This window comes from Gorilla gorilla, chromosome 9 (assembly GCF_029281585.2).
Source record: "Gorilla gorilla gorilla isolate KB3781 chromosome 9, NHGRI_mGorGor1-v2.1_pri, whole genome shotgun sequence".
Lineage (NCBI taxonomy): Eukaryota > Metazoa > Chordata > Mammalia > Primates > Hominidae > Gorilla > Gorilla gorilla.
The window spans coordinates 79541355-79562084 of record NC_073233.2 but is presented as its reverse complement, the minus strand read 5'-3'; the positions used below and the strand labels follow the sequence as shown (position 1 = coordinate 79562084).

The 20730-nt window shown below is 44.6% G+C and overlaps 1 long non-coding RNA gene across 1 annotated transcript; it reads left to right on the top strand.

Annotated features, from left to right (window-relative positions):
- Positions 1-4131: 4131 nt before the first annotated feature.
- LOC129525600 (uncharacterized) lies at positions 4132-20508 on the top strand. The gene is made up of 3 exons (XR_008669999.2): positions 4132-11127; positions 14142-14309; positions 20293-20508. It is a non-coding gene; the product is annotated as an uncharacterized lncRNA (long non-coding RNA).
- Positions 20509-20730: the final 222 nt, after the last annotated feature.

Here is a 20730-nt window from a genome sequence, read left to right as displayed (position 1 = left end):
TTTTATAGGGAGGGCAAATTATTGTTCACCAGCACTATTAAAATAGCTACAACAGGATGGGCATGGTGGCTCACACCTGTAATCCCAGCACTTTGGGAAGCTGAGGTGGGAGGATCGCTTGAGCCCAGGAGTTCAAGATGCCAGCCTGGGCAACATGGTGAGACCCTGTCACTACCAAAAATACAACAACAACAACAAAAATAGCTGGGTACTGTGGCGTGCACCTGTAGTCCCACTTACTTGAGAGGCTGAGGTGGGAGGATCACTTTTGCCCAGGAGGTTGAGGCTGCAGTAAGCTGTGATTATGCCACTGTACTCAGCCTGGGTGACAGAGTGAGACCCTCTCTCAAAAAAAAAAAAAGCTGCAGTGGACTCAGTGATCATGAGCCAGACACTGTACACATATACATCATCTCATTTAATTTTTTCTGTTTAAAATTATTTTTTCCTCTAATCCCCATGTTGATCAACATTTTCTTAATCCTAGGAATTTATTATTTGAAAATTTCGCATAAGAATTAAAAAGTGCCTTGCGTGATGGCTTACACCTGTTATCCCAGCACTTTGGGAGGCTGAGATGAGAGAATCGCTTCAAGCCAGGAGTTTGGGCCAGTCTGGGAAATATAGTGAGAATGCAACTGTATAAAAAAATTAAAAATCCTGGGTGTGGTAGCATTCACCTGCAGTCCCAGCTACTTGGAAGACTAGGTGGGAGGATTGCTTGAGCCCAGGCGGTAAAGGCTGCAGTGAGCTATGATTGTGCCTTCGCACTGCAGCCTGGGTGAAGGAGTGAGACTCTATCTCTACAATAAATGAATAAAATTGTGGTATAATATATGCAACATTTACCATTCTGTGCATCTGAAAGTGTACAATTCAGTGACATTTTGTATATTTATAATGTTGTGCAATTATCACCACTACCTGGTTTCAAAGCTTTTTCAACACTTCAATTGGAAGCCTCATATCCATTCAGCAGTCACTCTGCATACCCCCCCTGCAGCCCCTGGAAAACTCTCATCTACTTTCTATCTGTCGATTGGCTTAGTCTGAACATTGCATATAAATGGAATTGTACAATATATGACCTTTCATGTCTGCTTCTTTCACTGAGCATATTTTTAAAGTTCCTCCATATCACAGCATGGATAAGTTTTATTTTCTTTTTAGACCCTATCTAAAAGGAAAAAAAAATTGTAAAACAAAAACAAAAATATATATAGGATGGAGATCAGATGTATCCTGCAAAGCTGACAATATTTACTATCTAGCACTTTACATAGAAGCTTGCCTACCTCTGAATGACATGCAGGTACAGGGATGACATTTATCTTGGCCCTTATAGAAAGACCTGGAAGTTGTATAAAGTCGTCATCATTGGATTTCCAGTAACAAGAAGCGGCAAGACATGAAGGTGTGTCCAGGTGTTCAAGTGAAGTTTAGGGAAGGTCTTGTCTTGACGAGGTCGGATGTGAGACCCAGATGAGATAACCCCATTTCCCCTGCTGAAATTGCCTGAGAATTTCGTTCCAGTTATTTGCGTGGGTTGATTCTTTCACTGGGGGGTGGGGTGGGTGAGGAGGTGAAGTGTCAGGGGAGTTCTATTGTGTGTTTGCACAACTTGGCTTTCTTTTCACTTGGTGTGGTGTTTTGCTGTCTGAGGAACTTCATAGAATTTTGTGATGAGTATGCAGCGTAGTGGTTTGAATCCTGCCAGGCCGAGGGTCATATCTCAGCTCGGCAACTCATTATCTGTGACGCCTTGGGGTAGGTCCCATAACTCTCCAAGCCTCTGTTATATACTCCATGGGGTTGTGAGGTTCAGATAAAATAATGCATGCTGGCAGGAATGGTTACTGCTCATGGGATTTCCATGTGCTCCCCGTATTCCCCAGACCCCCGGTAGTTAGATGGATCCATGCCAAGGTCCAATGCTCTATAAGTGGAAGTCACTGACATCACCTCTAGTCTACAGCTTTTGAGGGCTTGGGAATAACTATCTCATCCTTTCATCTCCTGGTGCAGTAACTATGGGGGAATCCCTGCATTAAGATGGTAGAATTTCCATTATTCTAGGTCTTTGAGTGGCCACATGGAGCACACCATACCCAGCCAACCCATTGTGGACATGGAATGTAAGAAATCAACCTTGGTTGCTAAGCTGCTGAGACTCTGGGGTTAATTTGTTACTGCAGCATAACCTAGTCCATCCTGACACATGCAGCATGCAAACCACTTACTTTGACCCTTAGCCATGGTAAGTGCTCCACAGATGTTAGTTACTTTTGGTAGGAAGATAGATTGCCTCTGAAAGTTTTGTTAGCTGATCTCATGATGCCAATGTTGCTATTTTGTAATTGGATAAATTGGACTTGGCTCTCCTTCCAGCATGTGGGAGAGACGGATGACTGAGAGACAATAAAGCACTATTATCTTCAGTTTGTGTCCTTGGATACTCTTAGTGGCAATGAACAATGTATGCTCCTCTGAGAAAACTGGACCTAAAGGAGAATGGGAGGTGATACCATAATTGGGAATGTCCAAGGCCCCAGGCATTCCCTGGTCTGGAGACCACTTTGAGTCCTTGGTTGGGAATATTCTCCAAGGGAATATAAATTCTTTTACTATCTAGTTTGTCTCTTTGAGAATTAAAACTTTTTTTTTTCATTCCAGTAGCTTTTGGGGTAGAGTTTGGCTCTTTGAGAATTGCATACTAATTAATTTTAGGGGTCATCTGTACACATCTCTATATTCCTGAAACACAATAGAAACAGCCAGCAGTCAGGCAACCATCTAGCATGACCACTAAAACATCCCCAAAGTGAAACACCGGATGTGATCTGCTAGGTTTAGTGGAGGTGGCTGGCTCGAGAGTTGATTATATTCATTATCGTCACTGTGGTGATTATGGCCACAACATTGTGATGTGTCTTGGTGAGTCTACTTCTTCTGGTGAGTTGTAGTTTGGAAGGAATAAATCCATTATTCTTTTTTCTTTCTTTTCTTTTCTTTTTTTTTTTTGAGTCTTGCTCTGTCGCTCAGGCTGGAGTGCAGTGGTGCAATGTCAGCGTACTGTAAACTCTGCCTCCCAGGTTCAAGTGCTTCTCCTGCCTCAGCCTCCCAAGTAGCTGGGATTACAGGCGCCCAAAACCACACCTGGCTAATTTTTATATTTTTAGTAGAGACGGGGTTTCACCATGTTGGCCAGGCTGGTCTTGAACTCCTGACCTCAGGTGATCCACCTGCCTCAGCCTCCCAAAGTGCTGGGATTACAGGTGTGAGCCAGCACTCCCGGCCCCATTATTCATTTAACCAATATCTATTGAGCACGTTGCGTATGGTGGAGGATGAACTGCAGGGGAGGGAGGAAGCCTCCTCCTGCCACTATGTTTTCAAGTTGTGCTAATACTCCACCATGGGACACCCAGGCCTGTGTGTCCCAGAGCTCCAGAAGCATCTCCCAACCACACCATCCTGACCCAGGTTCTACTGAAAAATACATGAGGCTAGCAGAGCCATCTCTGACACTCCCTTCTTTTGAACGGCTGATCTGTCAGTCATGGGGATCTCTTATGAAAGTGTAGTGTGCTTTGTGAAACTTGAGGTTGATCAAAGAATACCATTAAACTTTGTTAAGAAATCTGCATATTGATGACATACGCAGTGGGGTGGAGGTGGGGAAATTCCCAAATACATTTTAGAAATTATCTCAGAAGGAGATAATAGTCAGACTCTTGGTTGCCAGTGACAGAAACTCATCTTACTAGTGTGGAGTGGAAAAGGGATCATGTTTTGGTCTGCACTCCCCAACCCCAACCCCAAGCAGATCCTGAAAGAGGGAAAGGATTGCAAGTGGATTATTTAGGAGATGATTCCAGGGAACACCAATAGGGGAATGAGGAACTGATTCATGAAAAGGCAGGAGGTCACACAGGGGGCTTCAGTAAGCAGCTTACCACTCCAGGCAACTAGGATTTGACCCCACTGGGGACCTCTGGGAGGTGATGTGGAATACATTTCAAAGTTGTTCCATCCAGGGGGCGAAGATATTGAAGCATTTACAGCCTGGCTCCCATCCGTCACTGGCTGAGGACTGGTCCCAGGGCATCAACTCTCTGGCTTTTCTTTTTTTCTTTTCTTTTTTTTTTTTTTTTTTGAGATATAGTCTTGCTCTGTCACCCAGGCTGGACTGCAATGGCATGATCTCGGCTCACTGCAACATCTGCCTCCCAGGTTCAAACGATTCTCTTGCCTCAGCTTCCTGAGTAGCTGGGATTACAGGCTCCTGCCACCATGTCCCGCTAATTTTTTTATTTTTTGTAGAGACGGCGTTTTGCCATGTTGGTCAGGCTGGTCTCGAACTCCTGACCTCGTGATCCACCTGCCTTGGCCTCCGCATGTTGGGATTACGGGTGTGAGTCACTGCACCTGGCTTCTGTGGCTTTTCTGACATATTCCATGCCTGACTTTGAAAAAACTCTCAGGTGAAAGTCTTGGTTGTATGCAGTAGCAAGCATGGACTAGATTGATAAATACCAAGGGGCTTACAACAAGATCTCTCTCTCCATCTCTGGATGGAGATACCATCAGATCTCTCTCTCCATCTCTGTCTCTAGCTTTGTCTGCATACTGGCTTAATTTCTTCTTGCTCAAGCCTTTTCTCCATAAGGCGAGATACGTGGCCACAAAAGCTCCTGTATTTCTCACTACACACAGTTCCTGTCATCACAGAGAATGATTAACTTGGTCTGGTTCCAGTTTGGAAAAATATTCAAGGGAAGAATTCTGATTGGCCAATTTAGGCCAGATGTTCATCCCTGGACAAATCAACTGAGGCCAGAGGGGTGGAGTCACGTGAGAACATGGCAGCCCCCATGAGAGCCACGTGACTGGAGTAGGAAGTGTGAGTCTCCATACAGGGGAGGGCTGCTAGGCTGAAAAGGCAATAGATGTCTGCAGTGAAAGGAATAGATTAGGAGATATATTCTGTTAAACCTATTAATTATTAAAAAAAGAAACTTTCAATATACAGTTACAGTATACGTGAGCCGGTGGCTCACGCCTATAATCCCAGCACTTTGGGAGGCTGAGGTGGGCAGATCAGAGGTCAGGAGTTCAAGACCAACCTGACCAACATGGTGAAACCCCGTCTTGCGCACCTATAATCCCAGCTACTCAGGAGGCTGAGGCAGGAGAATCACTTGAACCCGGGAGGTGGAGGTTGCAGTGAGCTGAGATCACGCCACTGCCCTCCAGCCTGGGCAACAGAGTGAGACTCCCTCTCAAAAAAAAAAGTTACATTGTGGTTCCTTCAGCACGATTTATCAGAAAGGAAAAACTTACCATATGTATATTTCCTATGCACAGGCTACTGCTGTGAATTCAAATTCTTAAATTCCAAAGATTAATTACAATGTTTCTCAAGACACATAAACTGTGTTAGAATCTGCTTATAATGAGGCTGAAGTTGAGTAAGAAGAGAACTGGCATTTAGTACACTACTTTTCTTCTGTCGAGTACTGTCAAGTTTAGGTTCTGCCTGGAAGTAGATGCACCTCAAGGGAGGGTTACATGTAAAGGTATGTGTGTGTGTGTGTGTGTGTGTGTGGTAGTTTCCAAAGATGGGTACAACTTTCTGCAAACGCTCGTGCAGTGTAACTGAACCAATCTTTCCTTTAAGAGGTAGAGTTTATATTCCTCTACATGAATCTGGGCTGCCTATGACTTGCTTTGGCCAGTGGAATGCTGCCAAAGTGATGGTGACCAACTTCTAGCCTTGAAAGGAAAATAAACCTTGGGGCCCCAAGATCACTAAGCTAGGCCGGGCTCAGTGGCTCACGCCTGTAATCCCAGCACTTTGGGAAGCTGAGGCAGGCGGATCACCTGAGGTCAGGAGTTCCCAGCACTTTGGGAAGCTGAGGCGGGCAGATCACCTGAGGTCAGGAGTTCAAGACCAGCCTGGCCAACATGATGAAACCCCGTCTCTACTAAAAAATATGAAAATTAGCCAGGTGTGGTTGCAGGCGCCTGTAATCCCAGCTACTCGGGAGGCTGAGGCAGGGAAAATTGCTTGAACCCTGGAGTTGGAGGTTGCAGTGAACCGAGATCGCACCACTGCACTCCAGCCTGGGCAACAGAGTGAGACTCTGTCCCAAAAAAAAAAAAAAAAAGAAGTTACTAAGCTAAAGAGAAAAGGTCAAGCTGGGAACTGCTTAGGGCAAACCTGCCTCCCATTCTATTCAAAGTCACCCCTTTGTTCAATGAGATAAATGTATATCTGATTGTCTCATTTGGAGAGGCTAATCAGGAACTCAAAAGAATGCAACCATTTGTCTCTTAACTACCTATGACCTGGAAGCCCCCTCCCCGCTTCGAGTTGTCTCACCTTCACCTTCACCTGGAGTTGTCCCGCCTTTCCAGACTGGACCAATGTACATCTTGCACATATTGATTGATGTCTCATGTCTCTCTAAAAGGTATGAAACCAAGCTGTGTCCCTACCACTTTAGGCACATGTTGTCAGGACCTCCTGAGGCTCTATCACAGGCTTGCGTCCTTCGACCTTGGCAAAATAAACTTTCTGAATTAACTGAGACCTCAAATTTTTGGGGTGCATATAGTCTTAGGCCTTGAGAGCCTTCTAGTAGTTTCCATATTTTTGCCCTCTTGGATGCTGGCACCAAGCAAGCCTTGGCTATCCTGCTTAAAGGGCCATTTGGAGAGGGGCTCTGGAGGGCGAGGGGCCACATGGAGGAAAACAAGGTTCCCCGGCTGACAGTCAGCACCAACTGCCAGGCACATGCGTGAGGCTGTCCTGGATGTTCCGCCCAGCTGGCCCTCCAGCTGCAGGCAGCCACACAAATGAGCCCAGGTTAAACCAGACAGGAAGTCCCCGTGCAACTCACAGGGTCATGAGCAATAATGATTTGTGGTGGTTTAAAATTTCTAATTTTAGGTGCAATAGGTAACTGAAATAGCCCACAATGCTGTGAGCCTGTGGAGGGTGCATTTCCCACCTGTTGAAACTTCTCAATTCCCAGGATCCAATCCGAATAAGACTCTTGTTCTCAGTGTCCTTGATGGAAATGGCAATGAACTTTTTGCAGATTGGACCATCTCAGGGGAATCCCAAAGATCGGAAACTATTTTCTTTCTTAGAAACTTCCACACAGCATTGAGCCTTAGGAATTTCTAAGAAGGATCTGAAATGAAAAAAGATCTTTTGAAAAGGTATTTGTGTAGCTTCACTTCAGCAAGGTTCATGGTGGGTGTTAGACTAAGTGCTGGTGTTAAGCCAAACCATGTTTTTCAAAGACTCATCTGGCCTCAAGGTTGGCAGGATCAGAGTGGCCTCCCAGGATCTATCACATCCTCAGAAGAGTTGGTTCAACTGGCATGTACCCAGATCTCTTTGAGCTAGTATGATACTCCCTTGAGTCAAAGGCTGTCACATCACGTCTCCTTTAAGTCCCCCTAAGTAGGGGGACTTCTGGGGAGAAGCATTGACAAAGTGTGCTATTACTGAAGATTTCAGGAGGACATAAACGAAGAGATTAAACTGCAAGGTACCAAAACTTCCATCTTTGCTAAAGACCCTCATCCAGGCTGGGTGCGGTGGCTCCTGCCTGTAATCCCAGCACTTTGGGAGGCCAAGGCGGGCGAATCACCTGAGGTCAGGAGTTCAAGACCAGCCTGATCAACATGGAGAAACCCCGTCTCTACTAAAAATACAAAATTAGACAGGTGTGGTGGCACATGCCTGTAATCCCAGCTACTAGGGAGGCTGAGGCAGGAGAATCGCTTGAACCTGGGAGGTGTAGGTTGCGGTGAGCTGAGATCGTGCCATTGCACTCCAGCCTGGGCAACAAGAGCAAAACTCCATCTCAAAAACAAACAAACAAACAGAAAGCCCTTATCCAATGGTCATGGCACTCTATCTGGCCATGTAATTTCTCCTCCTGGCTTTCTGTAGCAACAGCCTTCTGAGGACCCTCACTCTGCCTTTCAAAACCCCTTCAACTTGTACCCTTCATCAGCAAAGTATTTAGCTCAACATGTATGCCTCTGGGGGAACTCATCCACATGCCATTTAAGGATATTTCCAGCAATATCATCTTCACTACCCCAGGACAGCATTTTAGAGTGGATGACGTGCCTGCTGGATGTGGTGTTCTTGAGCGAGTTAGAGAAAACGCTACACTTTGAGATGAATTAAGAGTCTGTTTATTTAGCCGGCGGCTAAGAAATGGCTAGCGTTTAAAGTTCTCTCGGCTTCGAAGAAGGGGTTAAGGTTTTCTTTTATACTTTGGTTTAGAAAGAGGAGGGGGGTCTAGTTAAAACAATTTTACATAAGTAAAGTAGGCAGAAAAGTTAAAAAGATAAATTGTTACAGGAAAGTAAACAGTTCTAGGTCTAGGGCCTTTAAGACTATTATAAGGTGATAGAAGCGGGGCTTTGGGCGTTATCAACCAGATGAATTCCTGGGAACTGCGGATATTGCTCACCACAGTATCTTATCAGTTAATTGCATTCTTCCATGTGCTGGGAGTCAGCTTGCACAAGTTAAGTCCTTGAGGAAGGGGCTGCCAGTGAAAGAGCCAAGATGGAATCTGTCTGGCTCTCTTAGCTAAGGGAGAGTCAATTCAGGTGGAAACAAGGCTAGGTCATTAAAAGAAAGGGAGAGTCTAAAAACAGTGTTAGTAAAAACAAGGTTGGGCATTACATTCCTCACTTGTGTTTTTGGGGAATCAAATCGTTGATTCTTCAGTTATAACAAGGGGTTATATTGAGTCTTCAGATACACAAGTTTGACAGAAGCTATGAGTTGTTTTACAAAATTAAGAAACTAATTTAATATACAAGGCCCAAATTAGACTTATTAACAGGATGGGGAGGGGGTCCGGCTAACTTAGTAATTAGAGTGGTTTGCTATGGGTTCTAGTTGAACATGTTTTGATACTAGGGGATGTTATTTTCTTGTTCTTGTTGGCGCTTGTCTAGATTTTCTTGCACTTTTTGGGGTGTATCTTTTATGACTAAGAAAGGTGGAGGAACAGTTAAATCAACTTTGTCAGGGTGTTTCTGGAACATAGGGTTACTTAGATCAGTTAAAGGCCTGATTGGCTTGGGTGGGCTTTATGAGACTAGGGTTTTTTTGGATGGTGAACATAGGCTTAACATTAAATCCTGGGATACAAAATCTTAATCTTCATGACATGCCATGATGCTATTGAGTTGAATTAAGGTCATGGACAGTTATAGTAAGAGGATTACAATTTTTCTAGTACATAATTTAGGATGAGAAGCACTACTTATGGAAAGAGTTGAAGATCTGGTTGATCTTTTAGAGTAGGTGGCTAAAGTTACACATGTCTAGCCAGGGAAGAAAAACTGATAAGCATCTTGACAGCTAGCGTCAGGGTGATTTCTAGGACAGAGGTAAAAGTCAATATTTTGGAGTCTTTTTTCTGCACTTTTGGAGCTTCTGCATTTAGTTTGGCTCTTGGAGTATCTGAATCTTGCTGCAAGGTCGACACTTCCTGCTCCCGGGACTGGCAGACTGTGTTGTTTTCGTGGGTATGGGTGGCTTTGGGAACAGTACAAATAAATCAACTGCGAAGGAGACTTCCTTGGAGGTACTGGCCTTCTAAGTGGTGTTTGCAAATACACGTCCTGTTGTCAAAGAGGTGAGGAGAAAGGAGTAGGAAGGCACAGAGGACGTAACTGGCAAAAACAAATAAGTGAAGTAGATAAAAAGAATTAATCTAATGGCTTCACCTGACTTAGGTGCAGTTTTAAGGGGCCTGACTTAGGCCTGGGGACTTATGTTTTGAGCTGGGATCTGTTGGCCTTTTTGATGCGGGAGTGATGAATGTAAGCAGGAATGCCGTCTACTTTCAGAGCAGCTGGAGTCGTGAGGATGAAGGTGTGAGGTCTTTTCTAAGCAGGAGTGAGTCTTTCTTTTTGGAAATTTTTAACAAACACTAGGTCTCTTGGCTGGAATGAATGGCAGGACTTTGTCTGGTCAGGAATTGGATTGGGATGGGCTCCTCGAACAAGTGACAGGATGATCTCTTGTACCAGTTGGAGAGACTATACGTACTGTAATAAATTAGTTTGTGATATTTCTGCTAATTTGGCATCTCTTAGCTTAAGCAAGATAGGCAGCGCCTTCTTATACATGATTTCAAAGGGTGAGAACTTAGCCTAAAGGGTGCACCTTAGTTTAAGTAGGGCTAAAGGAAGGAGACTTACTTAATTTACACTGGTTTTTAAGATTAATTTTGTAGGAGTGTTTTTTAGGGTGTGGTTCATGCGTTCTACTTGCCTGGAGCTCTGGGGTTGATAGAGCTCCAGGCAATAGAAGCACAATGGAGCTTCTATCGAATGTTTAACGCCTTACTGACTGACTGAGCTATAGGCGAGGTGAAGGCTGTTCTATTATCAGACTTTATGGCAGCAGGCAACCTATATTGAGGGATGATTTCATTGCATAAAAACTTAACTACTGTGTTGGTGGTTTCATTTTCGGTAGCAAATGCCTTAGTCTATCTGGAGAAGGTGTCTACTAGTACTAGAAGGTATTTGTACTTAGCCTGGTGTGGTTTTACTTCTGTAAAGTCAATTTCTTACTTTTTTCTCTGCGAGTTTTTTCAGAGACGGTGGCCTGGGCTGGGTTTAGGACTTTGTTTGGCATATATGTGGGCGCAGGTTGTGCACGGGAGAGCTGCTTAATCTGTTAGGCTTTGAAGACGGGGTATCTTAAAATGGCTCCCGTGGAGCTGAGGTAGCTTTGCTCTTTTTAAGTGGGTGGTAGACTGCAGGTGACTGATTAAAGTTTCTTTAAGAGTTCAGGATATGAAGATTCTAGAGTCAGGAAGAGTCTACTAACTTTCCTGATTTTTATTGGCTCTGAGATCTGAAGCCAGTTTTTTTTTGTTGTTGTTGAGTATACAGGATTGTCAGGCAGATCTGGCTGTGGAAAGGAGACTGTGGGCAGCAAGTTTAGAGGCGTGACTGAAAGTTGCGCTGTGACCTGAGCTACTGAATCAGCTTTCTGGTTACTATGGGCAACAGCCGTGTTTTCTTTTTGATGTCCTTTGCAGTGGATCACAGCTACCTGCTGAGGTGAGTAGCCTGCTTTCCTGGTAGATGGCTTTATGTACATGCACAGTAGCAAAGGTGTACTTGCTGTCAGTGTAAATGTTAATACGTTTATTCTTACTTTATCAGAGAGCCTGAGTGAGGGCGATCAATTCAGCCTTTTGTGCTGAGGTGTTCGCTGGTAAAGCTTGAGCTTACAACACATCTGTCTCCGTGGTAACAACTGCACTGGCTTTTCATACTAACTGCTTGAGGAAGCTGCTCCTGTCTGTGAACACGGCGGCATCTGCCTTTTCCAGGGGCACATCTTGAAGATCAGATGGGCCAGTTTCGACAGTTTCTAACAGTTCTTGACAGTCATGAGCAGGAGTAGTGCAGTCTGGGTCAGGATGTAGTGTAGCTGGATTGAAACACTTTGTGGGAGAGAAAATCCAACGAGGCTGATCTAACAGTAAACTTCGATACTGCAAGATGCGAGCATTTGACATCTATTTGCCAGAAGCACTTCGTAATAAGGTCTTTACAGCATGAGGAGCTGTAAGGGTTAAATTTTGGCTTAGAGTTAACTTATCATCTTCTTGGACTAGGCTTGCTGTAGCCTCTACGGCTGGCAGACAACTTGGCCATCTAGAGGCCACAGGATCTAGCCTCTTAGATAAATAGGCCACTGGGCGTCTTTAGGGTCTTAGAGCCTGAGTCAGCACCTCTTTAGCAACTCCTTGGCTTTTATAGAGATATTAGGGAGGGCTAAAGCAGGGGCTTCGGTTAATGCTAAATTAATGGGCTATTTCATTCTGCACTTCTTGGATAGCCGCCACTAAGATTTTTGTTTGTCTTTTGAATGCTTTATCAGTGGCCTTTTCAGCTGCCTGTGTTGCTTGTTTTTGTTTTTTAACCTTTTGATGGTCAAAAGCTTTTTGGGCTATTTCTAAAAGCTGACTGATATTTATTCTAGCAAATCTTTCTAGTTTTTGGAGTTTCTTTTTAATATCCGGGGCTGCCTGAGCCACAAACGCTAAACTAAGAGCACGGCTATTTTCGGGAACTGCCGGGTCAAAAGGGGTGTAAATCCGATAAGCCTCCTGGAGGCGCCCTAAAAACCTTCTTGGTGACTTATTGGGCCTTTGGACAACTTCGGTGGTCTTAGACAAGTTTATGGGTTTCTGAGAGGCTCTTTTAATACTTGCGAGGAGATACCGGTGAAAATCGTCTAAAGCTCTCTTTCTACTTGAGGAATTTGGGTCCCAGTTAGGCCGGGTAGAGGGAAAGACCTCCTCATGGAGGTCTCTAGCCTCTTCTTCCGGTCTATTGGCTGATGTGAGGAAGTACTTTTTGGCTTCTTTCGGATACGTTCTTTCTTTTCAGAGGTGAAAAGGGTTAAAAGGAGCTGTTGGCAATCATCTTAGGTGGGCGGGTAAGTCCGGAGTTCTGACTCTATTAGAGAGGTCAAAGCCTGGGGATTTTCAGAGAAGGGAGGATTACGGGTTTTCTAATTATATAAGTCAGAAGTAGAAAAAGGGACATAAACTAAGAAGGGTGGTGAGCGCTCGTCACCTGGAGGGACTTGTGCCTCTCTCAGTGGTAGTAGAGGGGCTACTTCTTCCTGCCATGGTCGTGATTGAGAGGCAATGGGTGGGGAGCCTACAGGGGACGTCGTCGAGGAGACATGGGATAACTTTAAGGGAGCAGGCTGGTTGTAAGGCGGTGGGACTGGGTGAGGGAGACTCTCCTCTTCTTCAGAGGGAGGCAGTTCAGGGAAAGCCGAAACGGCTGAGGGTCGAGGTGAAAACGTGGTCTGGCTTAGGAGGACCTTGGAGCTAGAATTATGAATGGCGCAGGAGTGGAGCCATGGAGGGGGCACCTGACTAAACTTAGCTATTGATCAACGTAGGGAAACTGATCAGGGTGGCTAGGAGTTTCAGTAAGAACCTGCCACACAGCTTGAACAATTGTGAGGTTCAATGACCCTTCAGGGGGCCACTTGACTTTAAACTTTGGCCATTTTTATTTTACAGAGTGTCTGGAGCTTGCCTGTTTTAAGGCGGACTTTATAATCCTCTGAGAAACAGAGAGGAAAATTCTGCAGCACACATTGGAGAGGGCTTTAACTTTTACAAGGCTGGGAGGAAGGGTTTCTTATTTTTTTTGAAGGCAATTTAATAAGATTTGAGCATAAATATTAAACTTAGCATGGACAGGGAAACTTATTTCTTGGGGGACTGGAGTGTTGAAAGAACAGAATCAACATGACTAGAAAGAGCAGAAAAACTATAACAGCTAATGCTACTTGCTACATTACTGTAGCTTTAAGATTGAGGGAGGAGGACTAGAGCCAGCCTGAGATATTCTGGGTCAGTTTGATCTAGGCGTTCTTCTTCTTCTAGATCTGTACTTTAAATACTTTTCGTGTCTTTATGACTTAAAGGCAAACAGCTTAAACTTAGCTTTTTCTTTCAGGGAGGACGCAAAAAGGACTACTCAGATCATTTTTAAGATGGGAGAGTAGCCACAGAGGAACAGAGTAAGAATCTCAACGAAGTAAAGTAGTACAGGCATACGTTCTATTTCAGGGCACAGGAAAATTTACAGAATGACAAAAGAGGTGAGCAAGGAAATCTGTAGGGTGGCTGTTTTGAACTCACTACTGGTTTAGTTTAGAGGAGGTCAAATCACTTGGACGTGGGGTATGACAATCTGAATACTTACAACTTTCATGGTGCTAGAAATCTTAATCAGGCAAATGTTTTTCACACTTGTTCTTGTAACAACACTTGACTTGCTTCTGGCAGAAAAGACAGGACTGTGGTGGCCAGCCTAAACGATTGATGAGAAATTTAACCTCCTGTGACAAAAAATCAGCACGAAGGACTTTGAAGAAGTTTTTACTTAGACGTCTTGGGCAATATCAACGTCTTGACATGCAAAACTTTCACAACTACTAACAAGACAATAGACACTGAACAGAAAAATCAACATAAACAATTGACTTTAAGGCATGTAAACAGTTATGACAGTTTCTTCCTTTTTTTTTTTGACAGACAAGGGGAAGGGTTCCTGTGATGGGATCAGTCAGATGCCTGTCTGGCCGCTCCCCCTGAGGGGACTTGGGCTCCTCTTAGCATTGGCAGGCCGGTATAAACTTCCGGGCCAGATCGAGCTATGCCTGATGCTGCCTTAAGCCTTATGAGGTCGCCACGGAACCGCAGGTGAGGGCCAACTTGAACTCTGTAGCTTTTGCCGTGGAGCTACAAACTGGAGGACAAGCGCAAGCCCTTGTCGTCCCTCATTCATTCATTATTCACACGGAGTTTATAACAGTGTTTTTTTTTTCTTTCTTGGAGATTCTTCAAGAAACTTGAACAAGAGAAAGATGAGAGATAGAAAAAGAGAGAGAGAGAGTGACCGGTCTGCCAGAAACCAGGACTCAGTCCTCCAGCATCCTGGGATGTGGACTGAGTCAAGGGAGGGCCCCTGTCAGGGCCACTTCCCTCCTAGACAGAGATACAGTGGTGCCTAACAGTAAACCAGGGCTCTACTTTCTAGCGTCCTAGAGAAATGGGCAGAGTCAAAAGAGGGACGCCCTCATAAGGGCCGCTTCCCTCTTACTAGGACTGAAGTCAAATCTGACCTACCTGACCTCGGGGTCAGAAGTGGAGGACTCAGAGGTGGAATTTTTGTGGTCACCCACACGGTAGTCGGTCCGCTGTCCTCTGGAAGATGGTCACCTTTTGGGGACCTGAAAATTTTTTTTCAGGTGGCGCCCCCACTACAAGCCGGCCGTCCTTCCGGGGGGGCCCGGAGCAAGCCCTGCTCTCGCCTGGTGACGTTTCTCACTGGGGCCTCCAAATGTTGTACCTGAGCGAGTTAGAGAAAATACCACACTTTGAGACGAATTATGAGTCTATTTATTTAGCCGGTGGCCAAGATACAGTTAATGCTTAAAGTTCTCTCGGCCCTGAAGAAGGGGCTAGATTTTCTTTCATACTTTAGTTTAGAAAGGGGAAAGGGGTCTAGTTAAAACAATTTTACAGAAGTAGGCAAAGAAGTTAAAAGGATAAATTGTTACAGGAAAGTAAACAGTTCTAGGTCTAAGGGCTTTAAGACTATTACAAAATGATAGACTCAGGGCTTTGGGCGTTATCAATCAGACGAATTCCTGAGAACTGCGGATATTGCTCGCCCCACAGTATCTTATCAGTTAATTGCATTCTTAGATGTGCTAAGAGTCAGCTTGCACAAGTTAAGTCCTTGAGGAAGGGGCTGCCAGTGAAAAAGCCAAGACAAAGTCTGTCTAGCTTTCTTAGCTAAAAGAAAGTCAATTCAGGTAGAAACAAGGCTAAGGCCAGGCGCGGTGGCTCATGCCTGTAATCCCAGCACTTTGGGAGGCCGAGGCGGGCGGATCACGAGGTCAGGAGATCGAGACCATCCTGGCTAACACAGTGAAACCCCGTCTCTACTAAAAAAAAAAAAATACAAAAAATTAGCCGGGCGTGGTGGCGGGCGCCTGTAGTCCCAGCTACGCGGGAGGCTGAGGCAGGAGAATGGCGTGAACTCGGGAGGCGGAGCTTGCAGTGAGTCGAGATCGCACCACTGCACTCCAGCCTGGGCGACAGAGCGAGACTCCGTCTCAAAAAAAAAAAAAAAAAAAAAGAAACAAGGCTAAGTGATTAAAAGAAAGGAAAGTCTATGAACACAGTTAATAAAATCAAGGTTAGGCATTACAGATGGGGTCATCCTTATATTCAGCACAGTGTTTGTTCTGAAACGTCAATGGAGTGCTCCTAGTTTGATAACTTGGGCCATGCCAAAAAATTGAATTTCTCTTTCTTAACAACAGATGTTTGAATACAGCCCCGTGTCCCTCTCTGCTCCTTCCTGCCTTCCTCTTCTCCTCTTCCTTCCCTTCCTTTTCAAGAGCAGGCTTTGCAAACTTTCTTGAAAGCATCAGATAGTAAATATTTTAGAATTCGTGGGCCATACAGTCTCTTGTAGTAGTTACTCAACTCTGCCACCCATAGCATGAAAGCAGCTGATATAGGGTGAATATGTGTCCCTGCCCAAATCTCATGTTGCAATGTAATACCCAGTGTTAGAGGTGGGGCCTGGTGGGAAGAGATTGGTTCATGGGGGTAGATTTCTCATGAATGATTTAGCATCATTCCTTTGGTCCTGTCCTTGCAATAGTGAGTGAGTTCTTGCAAGATCTGGTTGTTTACGAGTGTGTAGCACCTCCCTCCTCACTCTCTTGCTCCCACTTCACCTTCTGCCATGATTGTAAGTTTCCTGAGGCCTACACAGAAGCTCAGCAGATGTCAGTGTCATGCTCCCTGTACAGCCTACAAAACTGTGAGCCAATTAAACCTCTTTTCTTTATACATTACCCAGTCTCAGGTATTTCTTTATAGCATGAGAGAACAGCCTAATCCAGCAGCCATAGACAATATGTAGCAAATGGGCATGGCTGTGTTTCAATAAAACTTTATTGAGAAAAACATGTGTAGTCAAGTCAGATTTGGCCCATGGGCCATAGTATCCCAACCCCTGCTCTGGAATATTCTCTTAAGCGTGGATGGACATTTCTAGGTTTTTTTTTTTTTTTGAGACAAAGTCTCACTGTTGCCCAGGCTGGAGTGCAGTGGTACAATCTTTGCTCACTGCAACCTCTGCCTCCTGGGTTCAAGCAATTTTCCTGCCTCAGCCTCCCAAGTAGCTGGGATTACAGGCACCTGCCACCATACCTGGCTAATTTTTGTATTTTTAATAGAAATAGGGTTTTACCATGTTGGCCAGGCTGGTCTCAAACTACTGACATCAGGTGATCCACCCACCTCAGCCTCACAAAATGCTGAGGTTTCAAGGGCCCACCACCACACCTGGCTAATTTTTGTATTTTTAGTAGAGATGTGATTTCACTATGTTGCCCAGTCAGGTCTTGAACTCCTGATCTCAAGTGATCCACCTGCCTTGGCCTCCCAAAGTGCTGGGATTACAGGTGTGAGCCACTGCAGCTGCTCTCTAGATTTTTTTATTTGACCATTGCTTATTTGTTTTGACTTTCATTTTCTTCCCCATTGTGGTAGACATTTTCTGAATGCCTGTTTGTCTGTCTCTCTCCTCTGTAGTCCCTAGAGTCAGATGAACTCCTCTGCAGGTGCAATGGTGTAACACTCTCTAGTGCTGAATTTTGAGCAGGAGAAAGAGAGCAAGAGTGACCAGCACTCTTGGAAATTCTGGCCTCCTGAGAATTTGGTGTCGTCTCTGCAAAGGCTGCAAACCTGTTAATCCACAGGCCAGAAAGAGAGAGAAGCCAGAAGCATGATCTGTTAAGCTTGAGTTTAATATTTGATGCACAGAGATCACTGTGTTTTTTGATGAGAATTAGAGAGGGAGACACAGCCACAGAGAACAATTTCTATCCCCAGGTGAGGATTCAGGAGATAATTGTGTGAACAGAACTTCCTGAGAACTGAGATGGGGGAAAAATCGCTGGTGTTAGAAGGGTGAAAAGGACACTAATTAAGGCTACGACTATGCTCTGAGAGGCGAAAGAAGAAAATGAGACTGCCAGGCATGAATAATGAGAAATCTTTGATGGAATTAGCCATGCAGAACAGATACTAAATGCATCCTCATTCCTCTCATAGTCAAAAGTTTTTGCTTAAGCTGGATGGGAAAAAGACAATCCCATATCACTAAGTATAGAGGAGGGGATTTTAGAGACGGTCTCAGAAGAAAGAGATGTGGGGGTTTGGTGAAACTCACCAGAGGCTGAACCCTCTCCAGCATAACACAGGGATTGGGAGCAGTGGGGTGGCATTAGGCCAGATGCATGGCCCCGTGCTGCTCTCTCTGGTCTTTCTGCTCTCTCTGGACTTGTTTGCTAGCTGAGCTCATCCATTTGCATAATTTTCAGTGCCATTCTTCAGCTGATGAGTTCTGAACTTTTGTCTTGAGGCTAGACTTCTCCTTCAAACAGCAGTCTTAAACACTCAACTTCTTTCTTGTTTTTTCCACTTGTCAACTCATGAACACCTCAATCTTGTTACATCCAAAGCCAAATTCATGGCATGGAGTGGTAGGTGATGGCTGTAATCCCAGTGCTATGGGAGGCCGAGGTGGGAGGATTACTTGAAGCCAGGAGTTTGAAGCCAGCCTGGAAAACACAGTGAGACTCCCTATCTACCAAAAAAAAAAAAAAAAAAAAAAAAAATAGGCATGGAGAAGTACATCTGTAGGATCTGTAATCCTGCTACTTGGGAGGCTGAGGCACGAGGATCACTTGAGCCCAGGAGTTTGAGGCTGCAAAGAGCTATGATCACACCAATGCACTCCAGCCTGGGTGACAGAGCCAGAGACCCTGTCTTAAAAAAAACCCAAAGCCAAACTCTCTTTTTCCTCCTCCTTCTCCATGGGCTCTGTCCATGCTATCTCTGTTCTGTAAATGGCACCACCCCCTGCTGAGCTGCTCAAGGTGGTCATAACTCATGTGTTGTGCTAACTCTGCTTTTGCCCTCTTCTCCAGTCAGAAGTCCTGTGATTCTAAACTTTATCCAACTTGTCCACTCTCTCTATCTTCACTGTCATTATCTTTGCCTAGGGTGCTGCTATCCCAGCTGGGCTACAGCAGCAGCCTCCTAACTGGTCTTAACTGGTCCTCTGCAACTGCTCTTGATGCTCAGCAATCCATTTCCCACCTGGCAGCTTCAGTGATCTTAAGGTGTCCATTGAGTCTCATCCCTGCCTTTCCTGCCCATGGCACATAGCATAAAATCAAGACCCCGAGTCTTCTGCCTGTTCCTGCCACCTCTCCAGACCTCTCCTATCTCCTCCCCTTGGCCTACTCTATTTCAGCCACTCTGGCCTCCTTTTGTTTTGTTGGACTTTCAAACCTATTTCCACAACAGGGCCTTTGCACTTGCTGCTTCAGCCTGGAATGATTTTCCTCTGCACCTCCCCAAATTAAACCATCCTTTAGGTCTCAGCTAAAATGGTGCTTCCACAGAGAGCTCTTTCCTGACCCCTTTATAAAGTGGAGTTCCCTGCTCTTCTCCATGTTAACCTCTTATTATTTCTTGTTGTGGGAAGTCAGGGACCCCAAATGGAGGGACTGGCTGGAGCTGTGGCAGAGGAACATAAATTGTGAAGATTTCATGGACATTTATCAGTTCCCAAATAATACTTTTATAATTTCTTATGCCTGTCTTTAATCTCTTAATCCTGTTATATTCATAAGCTAAGGATGTACATCACCTCAGGACAACTGTGATAATTGTGTTAACTGTACAAATTGATTTTAAAACATGTGTGTTTCAACAATATGAAATCAGTGCACCTTGAAAAAGAAGAGAATAACAGCGTTTAGGGAACAAGGGAGGACAATCATAAGGTCTGACTGCCTTCAGGGTCAGGCAAAAAGAGCCATATGTTTTTTCTTGCAGAGTCTATAAGTGGATGTGCAAGTAGGAGGGATATCACTAAATTCTTTTCCTAGCAAAGAATCTTAATACCCTGGGAAAGCAATGCACTCCTGGGGGGAGGTCTATAAATGGCCGATTTGGGAATGTCTGTCTTATGTGGTTGAGATGAGGACTGAGATACGCCCTGGTCTCCTGCAGTATCCAAAGGCTTACTAGGGTGGAGAAAAACTCCGCCCTGGTAAATCTGTCGTCAGACTGGTTCTCTTGTTTTCTGTTTTCTGTTGTTTAAGATGTTTATCAAGACAATACATGTGCCAATAAACATAGACCCTTATCAGTGGTTCTGCTTTTGCCCTTTGCTTTGTGATCTTTGCTGGACCCTTATCAGTAGTTCTGCTTTTGCCCTTTGCCCTGTTCCCTCAGAAGCATGTGATCTTTGTTAGACCCTTAGTAGTAGTTCTGCTTTTTGCCCTTTGAAGCCTGTGATCTTTGTACCTACTCCCTGTTCTTACACCCCCTCCCCTTTTGAAACCCTTAATTAAGAACTTGCTGGTCTGAGACTCAGGGGGCATCACAGTCCTACTGATATGTAATGTCACCCCCAGCGGCCCAACTGTAAAATTCCTCTTTTTGTAGTGTCTCCCTTTATTTCTCAGCCGGCTGACACTTATGGAAAACAGAAAGAACCTATGTTGAAATATTGGGGGCAGCTTCCACCAATACTTCTTTCATGGATTTACTTATTTTTTGTTTGTCTCCCTCTGTATCCTAGAAACTCCTGGAGGGCAGAGCTGTGCCTGCCATTTTCATCACTGCATTACCACCACCCAGCACAGTGCCTGGCACAAAAGAGTTGTTCAATAAATAAATCAGGATGAATGGATAAATACACAGATAGGCACTTTGAACTACAGATGAGCTTAAATACTTTGTGTTTTTCTTAGTCAAACATGTGCAATTAAGCATGTGATAAATTATATGATGACCACACCTGTGTCTTGCCTGATGTTCTTTGCAGTCACTAAACAAAGTCAATTTTGCCTGTTTTGACAGTTCTGTTTTCAACCTAATGATCTGTTTCTTTTAATTTCTGGCTGTCGGCTTTGTTTAGGTTTGTTAGCCTGACAAAGTGGCAGATATTGGTATTTGCTCTTTTGTTTAAATGTCACAAACTTTAAAACTGCCTTTGCTTTTGGTAAGAAACCCTAGT